Source organism: Nycticebus coucang, chromosome 22 (assembly GCF_027406575.1).
Source record: "Nycticebus coucang isolate mNycCou1 chromosome 22, mNycCou1.pri, whole genome shotgun sequence".
Lineage (NCBI taxonomy): Eukaryota > Metazoa > Chordata > Mammalia > Primates > Lorisidae > Nycticebus > Nycticebus coucang.
The window spans coordinates 30,781,470-30,797,584 of NC_069801.1; positions in this window are offsets into that span (position 1 = coordinate 30,781,470).

Consider the following 16,115-nt stretch of genomic DNA (forward strand, 5'->3'; position numbering starts at 1 on the left):
GATAATGTCACTGTTGCTTGTAAGAAAACATCCACGTTTTCTAGAGATGCACTCCACAAGATTGTAATGGTATAATAAGCAAATCTGGAATTTGCTTTAAAATGCTGTAGTACACATTTGGATTTAACAGACATCTACAGAACATTTCATCCCAACAAAACTGAATATGCATTCTTCTCAACAGCCCACGGCACATACTCCAAAATTGATCACATCTTAGGTCACAAGTCTAACCTCAGTAAATTTAAAAGAATAGAAATTACTCCTTGCATCTTCTCGGACCACCATGTAATAAAAGTTGAACTCAGTAACAACAGGAATCTGCATACTCATACAAAAACATGGAAGTTAAATAACCTTATGTTGAATGATAGCTGGGTCAGAGATGAGATTAAGAAGGAAATTACCAAATTTTTGGAACAAAACAATAATGAAGACACGAATTATCAGTGCCTCTGGGATACCGCAAAGGCAGTCCTAAGAGGGAAATTTGTAGCACTGCAAGCCTTCCTCAAGAGAACGGAGAGGAAGTTAACAACTTAATGGGACATCTCAAGCAACTGGAAAAGGAAGAACATTCCAACCCCAAACCCAGTAGAAGAAAAGAAATAACCAAAATTAGAGCAGAATTAAATGAAATTGAAAACAAAAGAATTATACAACAGATCAATAAATCAAAAAGTTGGTTTTTTGAAAAGGTCAATAAAGTAGATAAACCTTTGGCTAACCTAACCAGGAAAAAAAAGTAAAATCTCTAATTTCATCAATCAGAAATGGCAAAGATGAAATAACAACAGACTCCTCAGAAATTCAAAAAATCCTTAATGAATATTACAAGAAACTTTATTCTCAGAAATACGAAAATCTGAAGGAAATTGACCAATACTTGGAAGCACACCACCTTCCAAGCCTTAGCCAGAATCAAGTGGAAATGTTGAACAGGCCTATACCAAGTTCTGAAATAGGATCAGCTATACAAAATCTCCCTAAAAAGAAAAGCCCGGGACCCGATGGCTTCACATCAGAATTCTACCAAACCTTTAGAGAGTAACTAGTACCTATATTACTCAACCTTTTGCAAAATATAGAAAAAGAAGGAAAACTACCCAACACATTCTATGAAGCAAACATCACCTTGATCCCCAAACCAGGAAAAAAACCCAAAAGAAAAGAAAATTATACACCAATATCACTAATGAATATTGATGCAAAAATATTCAGCAAGATCCTAACAAACATTGCATATGAAGAATGAAACACAACTATAGCCTAGGATGAAGGAGGGAAGGGGAGGGTTGTGGGTTGATAGAGGGAGGGTTAGTAGGGGGACCACACCTATGGAGCATATTGCAAGTACAAGTTGGATCTATCATGTGTAGAGCATAAAAGTCTTAATGCTGTAATTGGGTGAATGAGGTGAAAGCTCTGTTGATTAGTAGGATGTAAGCACTCCAATTTCTACAATTAATCAACACATTGAAATCCCCCCTAAAATAATAAATAAAATAATGGCAAACAATATAATACTTAATATATACTCCAAAAAAAAGGTCCTAACAAACAGACTTCAGTAACACATCAAAGAAATTATACACCATGACCAAGTAGGTTTTATCCCAGGGTCTCAAGGCTGGTTTAATACACATAAATCTATAAATATAATTCAGTATAAACAAATTAAAAACCAAAGACTATATGATTCTCTCAACTGATGCAGAAAAAGCTTTTGATAATATCTAGCATCCCTTCATGATCAGAACACTTAAGAAAATTGGTATAAAAGGGCAATTTCTTAAACTGATAGAGGCCATCTACAGCAAATATTGTAATGAATGGAGTTAAATTGAAATCATTTCCACTCAGATCAGGAACCAGGCAAGGTTGCCCATTGTCTCCACTGCTCTTTAACATTGTAATGGAAGTTTTAGCCATTGCAATTAGGAAAGAAAAGGTGATCAAGGGTATCCACATAGGGTCAGAAGAGATCAAACTTTTGCTCTTCACAGATGATATGATTGTATATCTGGAAAACACCAGGGATTCTACTACAAAACTCTTAGAAGTGATCAAGGAATACAGCAGTGTCTCAGGTTACAAAATCAACACTATAAATTGGTAGCCTTTATATATACCAACAACAGTCAAGCTGAAAAAAGTCAAGCTATTCCATTCATAGTAGTGCCAAAGAAGATGAAATATTTGGGAGTTTATCTAACAAAGGACATGAAAGAGCTCTATCAAGAGAACTATGAAACTCTAAGAAAAGAAATTGCTGAATGTTAACAAATGGAAAAACATACCATGCTCGTGGCTGAGAAGAATCAACATTGTTAAAATGTCCATACTACTCAAAGCAACATATAATTTTAATGCAATCCCTATTAAAGCTCCACTGTCATACTTTAAAGATCTCGAAAAAATAATACTTCATTTTATATGGAATCAGAAAAAAACTCGAATAGCCATGAAATTACTCAGAAATAAAAACAAAGCAGGAAGAATCATGCTACCAGACATCAGACTATACTATAAATTGATAGTGATCAAAACAGCATGGTACTGGCACAAAAACAGAGAGGTAGATGTCTGGAACAGAATAGCAAACGAAGAGATGAATCCAGCTACTTACCGTTATTTGATCTTTGACAAGCCAATTAAAAACATTCAGTGGGGAAAAGATTCCCTATTTAACAAATGGTGCTGGGTGAACTGGCTGGCGACCTGTAGAAGACTGAAACTGGACCCACACCTCTCACCGTTAACTAAGACAGACTCTCACTGGATTAAAGATTTAAACTTAAGACATAAACTATAAAAATACTTGAAGAAAGTGCAGGGAAAACTCTTGAAGGAATCGGCCTGGGTGAATATTTCATGAGGAGGACTCCCCAGACAATTGAAGAAGTATCAAAAATACACTCCTGGGACCTGATCAAACTAAAAAGCTTCTGCACAGCCAAGAACATAGTGAGTAAAGCAAGCAGACAGCCCTCAGAATGGGAGAAAATATTTGCAGGTTATACCTCCGATAAAAGTCTAATAACCAGAATCCACAGAGAACTCAAACGTATTAACAAGAAAAGAACACATGACCCCATCTCAGGGTGGGCAAGGGACTTGAAGAGAAACTTCTCTAAAGAAGACAGACACATGATCTACAAACACATGAAAAAAAGCTCACCATCCTTAATCATCAGAGAAATGCAAATCAAAACTACTCTGAGATATCACCTAACCCCAGTAAGAGTAGCCCACATAACAAAATCCCCAAACCAGAAATGTTGGCATGGATGTGGAGAAAAGGGCACACTTCTACACTGCTGGTGGGAATGCCCACTAATACGTTCCTTCAGGAAGGATGTCTGGAGAACACTTAGAGACCTAAAAATAGACCTGCCATTCCATCCTATAATTCCTTTACTAGGTTTATACCCAGAAGACCAAAAGTCACAATATAACAAAGACATCTGTACCAGAATGTTTATTGCAGACCAATTCATAATTGCTAAGTCAGGGAAGAAGCCCAAGTGCCCATCAACCCACAAATGGACTAGCAAATTGTGGTACATGTATACCATGGAATACTATGCAGCCTTAAAGAAAGATGGAGACTTTACCTCTTTCATGTTTACATGGATGGAGCTGGAACATATTCTTCTTAGCAAAGTATCTCAGGAATGGAAGAAAAAGTATCCAATGTACTCAGCCCTACTATGAAGCTAAATTATAGCTTTCACATGAAGACTATAACCCAACTATAGCACAAGACTATGGGGAAAGGGCCAAGGAAGGGGAAGGGAGGGGGGAGGTTTTGGTGGAGGGAGGGTAATGGGTGGGGCCACATCTATGGTGCATCTTAGAATGGGTACAGGTGATTGCACTAATGTACACAGCTATGATTTAACAATAAAAAAAACCCACCTCCCCCCTCCCTCCCCTCCCTTTCCCCTTTCCCCTTATTCTTAGGTTGTAACTGGGTTATAGCTTTCATGTGAAAACCCTAAATTAGTTTCATAGTAGGGTATATGTGAAACTTGGTAAATGTTCTGTAAAGCTAGTGAATGATGCCCCATGATCATATCAATGTACACAGCTATGATTTAATAAAAAAAAAAAAAATAGGCCTTTTGGATGTATTGATTATTCTGAATTGGTTATTTTGAGAAACTGCAGTCACAGGATTAGCTCTGAAAAGTTGCCCTTTTATTAAAGCAATTTGTATCTATAATGGAAACCTCCATTAGTAAAGGATGCCTCCCTCTCTGAACCAGAAAGGGCAATTAAATCATTTGATGCTCTCTGCCAATGGAGAAGGCCTAGCCTGAAATCTGTGTAGCAAACTTTACCTTCAAATTACAGCGTTTTTCCTGGCCATCTCTTCCTCACCAGTCTCCTCCACCCTACCCTTTTCTCTTTGGTTTCAGATAATGAAAGTATTTAAGCCTGAAGTGGAAGTGCTTTTTTTGACATCTTCTCTGGAGACTTATTCATTTCTCTGGGTTTTCTCTCATGCGTGCATGAAGTAAACATGTCAGTAAACCTCTTTTTTTTTTTTTTCTTTCCTAGTAATCTGTCTTTTGTTACAGGGAGTCCTAGTTAAGGACTGTGTTGGGTAAAAGGAAAATTATTATTCATTCGTTCACTTTGTGCATTTTGATTATGGAATTTAATCCATTTACATTTAAGGTAATCATTGCTAGGTGAGGTCTTCCTATTGCCATTTTGGTTCCTTGTTCTGTGTTTTGTAGTTCTTTTGTTCCTGTCTTTTTCTCTTACTATCTTCCTTTGATCTGATGATTTTCAATGATATGCTTTCTGATACGCTTTCTGATTCCTTTCTCTTTATCTTTTGTGTATTCACCATAGGTCTATGCTTTCTGGTTACCATGGGACTTGCACAAAATATCTTATAGTTGTTAACAGGCTGTACTAACAACAACTTTTATTGTTGTTACAATAAAACAATAATTTTATTCTTTCTATGGCGTGTGTCTAATAAAGCATTGTAGCTGTAGTTATTTTTAATATTTTTGTCTTTTAGATTCGGTGCCTGTAGCTCAGTGGTTAGGGTGCCAGCCACATACCTGGGGCTGGCAGGTTCAAACCCAGCCAGGGCCTGCTAAACAACAATGACAACTACAGCAACATTAAGACATGTACATAAATATATGTATTTGTATTTTAATCTTCATACTGAAGTTAAAAGTGATTTGTACACAACCATTACAGTAAAGTTAATAATGATTATCATTAGATGTTAAGATTATAAATAGATTATGTATAATTTTCCTTCTTTATTTCTATTTTCTAATTATCTTGGACATATGCAATAAGGTGCTAATATAATAAAGCTATAAATTCATTTAAAAAAATAAAGATTTAAACTTAAGACATGAAACTATAAAAATACTCGAAGAAAGTGCAGGGAAAAGTCTTGAAGAAATCGGCCTGGGAAATATTTTATGAGGAGGACCCCTGGGCAACTGAAGCAGCATCAAAAATACACTACTCAGACCTGATCAAACTAAAAAGCTTCTGCACAGCCAAGAACACAGTAAGTAAAGCAAGCAGACAGTCCTCAGAATGGGAGAAGATATTTGCAGGTTATGTCTCCGACAAAGGTTTAATAACTAGAATCCACAGAGAACTCAAACGTATTAGCAAGAAAAGAATAAGTGATCCCATCTCTGGCTGGGCAAGGGACTTGAAGAGAAATTTCTCTGAAGAAGACAGGCACACGGCCTACAGACATATGAAAAAATGCTCATCATCCTTAATCATCAGAGAAATGCAAATCAAAACTACTTTGAGATATCATCTAACTCCAGTAAGATGTCTGGAACAGAATAGCGAACGAAGAGATGAATCCAGCTACTTACTGTTATTTGATCTTTGACAAGCCAATTAAAAACATTCAGTGGGGAAAAGATTCCCTATTTAACAAATGGTACTGGGTGAACTGGCTGGCAACCTGTAGAAGACTGAAACTGGACCCATACCTCTCACCATTAACTAAGATAGACTCCCACTGGATAAAAGATTTAAATTTAAGAAATGAAACTATAAAAATACTTGAAGAAAGTGCAGGGAAAACTCTTGAAGGAATCAGCCTGGGTGAATATTTTATGAGGAGGACTCCCCAGGCAATTGAAGCAGTATCAAAAATACATTACTGGGACCTGATGAAACTAAAAAGCTTCTGCACAGCCAAGAACATAGGAAGTAAAGCAAGCAGACAGCCCTCAGAATGGGAGAAAATATTTTCAGGTTATACCTCTGATAAAGGTCTAATAACCAGAATCCACAGAGAACTCAAACGTATTAACAAGAAAAGAACACATGATCCCATCTCAGGGTGGGCAAGGGACTTGAAGAGAAACTTCTCTAAAGAAGAAAGATGCACGATCTACAAACACATGAAAAAAAGCTCATCAGAGAAATGCAAATCAAAACTACTCTGAGATATCACCTAACCCCAGTAAGAGTGCCCACATAACAAAATCCCAAAACCAGAGCTGTTGGCGTGGATATGGAGAAAAGGGCACACTTCTACACTGCTGGTGGGAATGCACACTAATATGTTCCTTCTGGAAGGATGTCTGGAGAATACTTAGAGACCTAAAAATAGACCTGCCATTCCATCCTATAATTCCTTTACTAGGTTTATACCCAGAAGACCAAAAGTCACAATATAACAAAGACATCTGTACCAGAATGTTTATTGCAGACCAATTCATAATTGCTAAGTCATGGAAGAAGCCCAAGTGCCCATCGACCCACAAATGGACTAGCAAATTGTGGTACATGTATACCATGGAATATTATGCAGTCTTAAAGAAAAATGGAGACTTTACCTCTTTCATGTTTACATGGATGGAGCTGGAACATATTCTTCTTAGCAAAGTATCTCAGGAATGGAAGAAAAAGTATCCAATGTACTCAGCCCTACTATGAAGCTAAATTATAGCTTTCACATGAAGACTATAACCCAACTATAGCACAAGACTATGGGGAAAGGGCCAAGGAAGGGGAAGGGAGGGGGGAGGTTAGGGTGGAGGGAGGGTATGGGTGGGTCACACCTACGGTGCATCTTAGAATGGGTACAGGTGAAACTTGCTAAAGGCAGAATACAAATGTCTACATACAGTAAGTAAGAAAATGCCATGAAGGCTACCTTGAACAGTTTGATGAGAATATTTCAGATTGTATATGAAACTAGCACATTGTACCCCTTGATTGCACTAATGTACATAGCTATGATTTAACAATAAAAAAAAAAAGATTAGCCCATATCACAAAATCTCAAGACCAGAGATGTTGGTGTGGATGTGGAGAAAAGGGAACACTTCTAAACTACTGTGGCAATGCAAACTAATACATTCCTTTTGGAAAGATGTTTGGAGAACACTTAGAGATCTAAAAATAGACCTGCCATTCAATCCTACAATTCCTCTACTAGGTATATATCCAGAAGACCAAAGACATTATAACAAAGATATTTGTACCAGAATGTTTATTGCAGCCCAATTCATAATTGCTAAATTATTAAAGAAGCCCAAATGCCCATTGACCCAGGAATGGATTAATAAATTGTGGTATATGTACACCATGGAATATTATGCAGCCTTAAAGAAAGATGGAGACTTTACCTCTTTTATGTTTACATGGATGGAGCTGGAACATATTCTTCTTGGCAAAGTATCTCAAGAATGGCAGGAAAAGTATTCAATGTACTCAGCCCTACTATGAAACTAATTTATAGCTTTCATATGAAAGCTATAACCCAATTATAGCCTAAGAATATGGGGAAAGGGGAAAGGGAGGGGAGGGGAGAGGGGAGAATAGGAGAAGGGAGGGTAATTGGTGGGACCACACCTATGGTGCATCTTATAAGGATACATGTGGAACTTACTAAATGTAGACTATAAATGTCTTAACACAATAACTAAGAAAATGCCAGGAAGGCTATGTTAACCAGTGTGATGAAAATGTGTCAAATTGTATATAAAACCAGTACATGGTACCCCATGATTGCATTAATGTACACAGCTATGATTTAATATAAATAAATAAATAATAAGAGGCATAATTTAAAAAAATGCTTTAGTATAGGAAATAAAAAAAGATAAGGAAACCTTTCATAGAGCAAAATCCAGGCTCAACAAGTTGAGAAGCTGTGATCCATTATGCTGTCTGCCACAGACAGGGGAGGGGCAGCTTGGGTTGGGGGTGGGGGTACTGACAGGACACCAGCTATACTTTGCCACGGATGGCAAAGTACCTTGTCTTCCAGATGAATGTCTACTTTGCCTTTCAAGCCTACTTCAAAGAATACTTCAGTTTTTTGTTTTTTTTTTTTATTAACTAGGAGTTAATGCGTTCTTAAACAATTTAGTCTTCTTCATTTATTCTGCTTGCTGCTCTGCGACAAGCCAAAACTAAGAACTATCAGGACCTTAGCCTAACAACTGCTATCATTAATTGAATTCTATATGAAAGTATTGATTTGATATTTCAGACTCAAATAAACAATTTCCCCTTTCCTTACATTTGTGGAGGAGAAGGGAAAACTTCCCCTTTGCCCCTGAAGATTTGCTGAAAGATCAACTCACAATAAGGCAGATTAATAAGAAAAAGAGATTACAAATGTATTCACCCTGCACACAGGGAGACTCACAGAATGATTACCCACCATCCCATGGGGTCCAGAAGTTTATATACCCTCATTTTAGAAGGGAGGGAAAGATAGGGAATATAGATAATTCTGTTTAGGAGCAACAAATGGATACCAGGGAGGGTGAATAGATACTTGGGAGAATGAATGGGTGGGGGCAACAGATCGACTTATAAATGATTCTCTTTGGAAATTAAATTATTAAATTAAATTATCTTCACAAAGCACAGGGCCACACTTAATGGGCACCGTGTAAAGGCACATGGCACACCTCTTGGGTGCAGGACACAACTACAAGAGGGACTCTATCTAACAAATGTAAATATTATAACCTAGTTGTCTATACCCTCACATTAACCTAAAATTAAAAAAAGAGAGAGAGTTGGGTCATGTCTGCTTATATTCTCTATCTTCTTTCCTTCACTAAGTTGGGATAACAGGGAGGGGAAGGAAAAACAATTATCCTTCTTGATGAGTCTATCTGGTTCTATGCAGATAAAGAGAAAGCCCCTCCCACGGCTTGTAGATCTCTAAGGGCCTTTCATTCAAAATATTCTTTATACCAAGAAGTCATATTTTGGAGTGAAATTTCCTGAGCTCCTTGACTTTTAAGCAGGAAGTGATATTAATAGCCACCACTTATTGGATGTTTACCACATGCCAGACACCATGAGGAGTGCTGCACACACATCATCTCATTAACCACCACAACAACCCTAGTAAGCAGAGTAGGGCTGTATAGCCCTGTATTTCAGATCCGAGCTGCAATCATTTGCCCAAGGCCACAGATTACTGGTAAGCAGTGAGTTAGGATCTGAGCTCGAGTTCTCTGACACCAAAGGCACTGCTCAAACATTATCCTCTCCCTCCTCTCACTGAACACCTAGACAAGGAACTTACAAATGTTTTGGCCACAGGGAAGAGCTGGGAGTTTATTGACTGTAGGACCAGAGAGGAAATAGAAGTTCTACAGAACAGCTGCTTGAGAGCTGGCCACCCCGGGGGAAACTCTGTGCTCTAGGCAAAAGAGAGAAAGAGGAAACACCACCTGCCAGGGGCTTCCCCAGCCTGTAGAGAGGGGCCGATTCCTGGGCAGCCCAGAGCAGCTGTGCAGAGCCACCAGCCAAGGGCTGCTTGTGGTAGGGGCTCCAGGTGGCTGGGGCACTTCCGTGAAAACTTAGCCTACTTTGGGGCAAGCATGACAACTAGGAGATCCAATCAGTGAAGCTGCAAACACAAATTTGGAGCTCCATTGATTATTCTAATTGGGTATAATCCTTAGTTTGGGAGTTTTCTTGTTTCATGATGATAATTTGAATCAAAATTTTTGTGCGAGTTTGGCTATTTCCATGGGATTTAAATTTTTATCAGCAACTAAATATTTTACCTGATGCGCTGCGGTGGGAGTGTGCTATCATTGCATTTTGCATGATTCCACCGGAGGCACTTGAACGTATGGCTCATGCAAGGAATCTTATATTCCAATTGAAGTAAAATTTATTTAGAAATAAGGAAGTGTTGCTATTCTATAATTCTCTGTGTTTTGTGCTTTGGCTTCCCCCCACCCCTTAAAAAAATGACTCCAAGGTCTCCCCATGAATTTATGAGAATTATTTGTTTTTATGTTTGTTTCGAGACAGAGTCCCACTCTGTCGCCTTAAGTTGAGTGTCTTGACATCATAGCTGGCAACAACCTCAAACTCTTGGGCTAGTGATCCTCCTGCCTCCATCTCCCAAGTAGTTTGTACTGCAGGTGCCTGCCACACTACTTTTCTGTTTTTAGTAGAAAGGGGGTCTTGCTCTTGCTTAGGTTGGTCTCTATCTCCTGAGTTCAGGCAATTCACCTACCTCTGCCTCCTAGAGTGCTAGGATTACAGGCATGAGCCACCATGCCCAGTGAGAATTATTTGTAATCATTTGAGGTGGAGGCTAGTGAATGTGATATGAATGGAGAGTTAGCTGAAATAATGGTAATAAGCCATGAGCTCATTGGAATTGTCTGGGTTGAACTGTCTCAGGAAATATGTCCAATCACAGTGCTGAGTCTAGTATAGTTAGCTGGCTTTTGTTTGGGTTGTGATCTTGAGTAACTTGCATTGGCAGTGTTTCTGTATTAAGGGATTAAGAAAGAAAATACTAAACTACAATAATAAATGGCTAAGATATTAGAATTAGTACAAGAACTTTTCACTCATTGTCAAAAAAAAAAAAAAAGCCCTCCATGCTCTCAAGTCCTACAGCCTTCCAAAATCAACTTCTCCTTTAAACTCTGGCTAGCGATAATCCAAATCCCCAGACAGTTTAACTGGAAGAAAGCCTGGCCCTTTCTCAGGTTTTGCTCCCTTGAGGGATGTGTCTGTGTCCCACAAAGCAGCCTCGGTTGTCCCTTAAATTCAAGCAGCTGCCTGGCTTCTAGTCAACTTCTTGCTTCATTCCTGTGTTAAATTTCTCTAGATTATTTCTTCTGCCTTAAATGTCCCACCCTAAATTCCCCCAGAGCACGGCTAAAACCAGACTGTACCATTTAACACAATCTTCCCAAAGGCTGGAGGGGAGCAGGGAAGACTCACGGTGCCAAGGGCTGGCTCGCTGTCTGGGCTCCAGTCTGACCCTCTCCATGCAGAATGCTTTGCCTCTGACCACCCTGCACAAGGTTAGACCCTCACCCCCATCCCAGTTTCTCCAGGGGCCAGCTAGAAGGCAAGGATAGGATTGCTGCCCCTGAAGAAGACTTACAATTACAAAACGCAAATCCAGTTAAACTTTTTGCTTTAAATCTGAGTGTGATAGGCCTTCAGGTAAGATACAAATCTCCCACTTAATGAAACAGGAAGTCATCAATTTTTAAAACAGCACCCTTTCCCGCCACTTCTAACCATCATTCCTGGGGTCCACCTTTATGATTTAAAGGTTATTTTCAGACTTGGCAGCTGGGTAAGGCAAGTGGTGCCTAAGCCACATTCCTTCCTTGAGATCTGTCCTTTGGTACCTGTCTCTCCAAGGTACATCCTGTACCATGGCTAGGGGACATCCTACATTTGTGCTCCTGTGCCCCAGAAATGGTTCTTTATACAACACTTTCCTGCTGGGCGCAGGATGCCTGGAGGAGCAAATGGTTTTAGATCAGGATGGTGACATGAACTAAATGTAGAAAAGGCCTTTGAGTATTGCTGGAGGCAGCATCTGTGGTCTAAGGAGAGGAAAGGAGAAACAGCATCGGCAGTGAAACTGTGGCAAACAGAGGGACAAAGCAGGAGGGTGGCCCAGGTGGCAAGCAGAGAGCCAGGGCAGAACCCCGTACAGCACCCCAAAGCCAGCATCTGTGTTAACTTGTCTTTGTATTATTACATTGTGTTTTCTTTTCTTTTCTTTTTTTTTTTATTGTTGGGGATTCATTGAGGGTACAATGAACCAGATTACACTGATTGCATTTGTTAAGCAAAGTCCCTCCTACAATCCTGTCTTGCCCCCCAAAGGTGATGCACACACCAAGGCCCCACCCACCTCACCTCCCTCCTTCCCTCTCTCTGCTCTTCCTTTCCCCACCCCTCCCTCCTTCTTTCTCTCTCTGCTCTCCCCTTCCCCCACCCCCACGGCGACCTTAATTGTCATTAATTGTCCTCATATCAAAATTGAGTACATAGGATTCATGCTTCTCCATTCTTGTGATGCTTTACTAATGTGTTCCACTTCCATCCAAGTTAATACAAAGGATATAAAGTCTCCATTTTTTTTTTTTTACATTGTGTTTTCTTCACCAGGAGGCTTGGCCTTGCTGTGTCTGGCAAAAGTTTGAGTTTTCTCTTTTGAAAATGTTTCAAATTCTTTGCCCTGATATGTCTTAATTTATATTTCTCAAACTACAGCACATTTTTCCCATTCCCTGGGGGGAACATAGGGGCATGCTAGAGGGTGTGTAAGGCCCGGGAATGCCACGAGAATCCATGGCGTGTGGATTTATGATGTCTCAGGGATGGAAGTGGGTGCCCCCTCAGAAGTGGGTGCCCCTTTTGCACTCTTACACATGTTTGTCACAGAAAAGATGGCAGCCTCCTGGTTTTTCATTTCATTGAATTTCTTTTTTTCATAAAATTTTAGAGTTTGGTTTTGTTAAATTTTTAATCAAAATAACATATGGACATAGTTTTAAATTCAAATCCTACAAAAATCTTCTCCTAAAAAATATAATACTCTGCCTATCCCATCCACCCACTCCTGACTCTGGCCCCCAGAAATGCTGATTCATAATTCTTTATAATTTTTCCATTAGCTGTTTCCATATTTCTAAATACTACATGTAAACTGCTATTGATTGGCCCACAGATTTGACCTTCTCTATTGATTTTGAATTATGATGGATGTGGGTTTGGCTCTTTGAGTCCCCCAATCTGTACTGCCTCATACAGCAATTTCACTATTTTCCGTTAAATAATTTATGTTGTAAAATAGATATTGGCTGTTTCATTGCCACCTAACATCCATTCTCTTTCCTCTTATGGCTGTACCTTGACTCCCTTTTGGAATGGACGCTACCCTTTTCCCCAGGTTGCTGACCCAACTTCTAGCCACAAGGGTGGGCCCTGATTGGCGAACCCCATCCCTCAAGCTATATTGATTGGTTCAACAAATGGCAGGCAACCCAATATTGACCAATAAGATGTTTTCCAGCCAAAACTGAGATTGCATCTCCCTGTTCTTCTGTAGAACTAGAGAAATGTTCTTTTCCTGATAGATACAAATGAGGACATATACAGTCCCTGGGCTGCTGGAAACCACCTTGAAACCATGAGGAAAGCCAGTCTAGTCTTACTTTGAATATATACTGCAGAAAGGAGAGGAGAGGAAAGATGGAAATTAAAAACTTTTAGAGAGCCCATGAATCAAGCCTCCTGTGGAGCTTAAACTGCCTTCAAGGTGGTCAATTATGTGAGTGAAATGCTATGATTTCCTTTATGGTTTAAGCCACTTTGAGTTTTCGATTACTTGTAAAGGAAAGCCACTTCCTCACCACTATAGGGGCTTACATCATTATGATACACAGCAAATTATTATGATTTCAATGAAGTTAAGTAGCATATGATTACATGTCCTTTTCATCTATAGTCTTCTGGTGGTTTTAAAAATTGATTTTTATATCACTTGTGCAATTTTCCATATGTATCTCCTTAATTCGTTCCACATATTCAACACCAACCTCCTCCTTCGTTCTGGACTGGTGACCTCCACGGTGCCAACTGGGCCTCCTCCTCACTGCTCTCCTGAGTTGAATCCACCTACTTCTAGGTCCCATGACTTCCCCTTCTCTTGGATTACTCAAGATTTACTAGAACATTTTCTCAATTATTTCTATGAAGGAATGTCAAAACGTCTATGAATGGAAGAAGGTAACTCAATTTTACCCTTGTACCTGACTGATAACTCAGCAAGGTATAAAATTCCCAGCTGAAAATCATATTTTGTAAGTTTTTTTATGCTATTGTTCAATTGCTTCTGATCTCTAATTTTCTACTGAGAAGTCTGATCTCATCCTGATTATTTTCTTTTGTGTGTGACTTCTTTTGCACTATTCAATTCTTTGCAAGCTTAACCCGGGTTCTAAATCCTCTTGATGATATGACTCGATGTGGATCCTTTTTCTCTTATCGTGACAAATTCCTTGTGGGCCTTTTTCATAAGGAGCCTGGAGTGCTTCATTTTGGAAAATGTTTCCTAGATTCTTTCCTATGTTTCTTTCCCTCTGGTTTTTTTTTTTATTATTATTATTGTTGTGGATTCATTGAGGATACAAGAAACAAGGTTACACTGATTGCATTTGTTAGGTAAAGTCCCTCTTACAATCGTGTCTTGCCCCCAAAAGGTGTGGCACACACCAAGGCCCCACCCTCCTCCCTCCATCTTCCTCTCTCTGCTCTCCCCTTCCCCCACCCTATGTTTTCTGTCTTCTTTCTTCTCTCTTCATTATCTTCTCTCTGGAATCTTCTCAGTCAGAGGTGAAATTCCTGGCATTTATTCTCTATGTCTCTTTTCACTATTCTTACATTTTCCAACTCTTTATTCTTCTGTTCTGATTTATATCATATTTCCTTGACTTAATCTTCTATCCATTTTTTAAATTTAGCTATCATTTATTATTTCCACAAGTTCATTATGGTATCTTGTTCTTCTTTTATAGATGTGACACCTTCTCACAGCTGTCTGAGAATATCGATTAGAATTGGGTGGGTAGTTATTTGGGAAGTTTTCTTCTTTTCCCTGTTTTGTATCTGTTTGCTCCAGATTCCTTTTTTTTGTTCTAAGTTTTTCTTTCTTATTTTGGTTTCTTTCTTTCAAAATAAAGACTTACTTTCCTCAATTGTTTTTAGACTTCTGTCTGAGTTTAATAACTGAATGAAGATTTAGAGACCTTGCAAAGTTCATGGAAGGTGGACTTACATGCAGGTGGTGAGCAAGGAAGCTGGCCATTTCATTGGTACATGCCCAAAACATCAATGTGTAATTGCCATATTTCAAATTGTATCATGAAGCTATAGTGACCAAATAGCAAGGAACTGGCATAAAAGCAGACACATGGGTCAGTGGAATAGGATAGGGAGCCCATAAACACACCCACACTCTACAGCCAATTGATTTGTGATAAAGATTTCAACAATGGGCTCTTTAATAAAAGGTGCTGCGAAAGCTGTTCTATATACAGAACAAAAATGAACTCACCCCATTCCTTATACATGCATCAACTCAAAAATGGATTAAAAGTATAAATATAAGATCTGAAATTATAAAACTACCGGGAGAAAATATAGGGGGGAAACTACATGACATTGGTCTGGGGATATCTTGAATATGACCCTAAAAGCACAGGCAAAAAAAGCAAAAAATAGGCAAATTGGATGGCATCAAACTAAAATGCTTCTACACAGCAAAAGAAAGAATTAAGAGAATAAACCCACAGATTGGGAGAAAATATTTTCCAATCATATATTGATAAAGGGCTAATATCCAAAATATATAAAAAACTCAAACTACACAGTAACAAAAAGATAAATAACTTGATTTTAAAATAGGCAAAGGATTTGAACAGATAGATCCCAAAATAAGAAATATAAATGCCCAACAGATGTGTGGAAAAATGTCTAACATCTGTAATCATTAGAGAAATATAAATTAAAATCTCAATGAGGTATCACTTCATACCTGCTAGAATGACTATTAACAAAAAGACAAATGATAATGAGCATTGGCAAGGATGGAGAAAAGGGAACCCTTGTTGGTGGGAATGTAAATTAGCAAAGCCATTATGGAAGACAGTGAGGAAACATCTCAAAAATTAAAAATATTACTACCACGTGATCCAGCAATCCTGCTTCTAGGTATATATCCAAAGGGATTGAAATCAGGATGTCAAAGAGATATATTCACTCCCATGTTCATTACAGCAGTACCC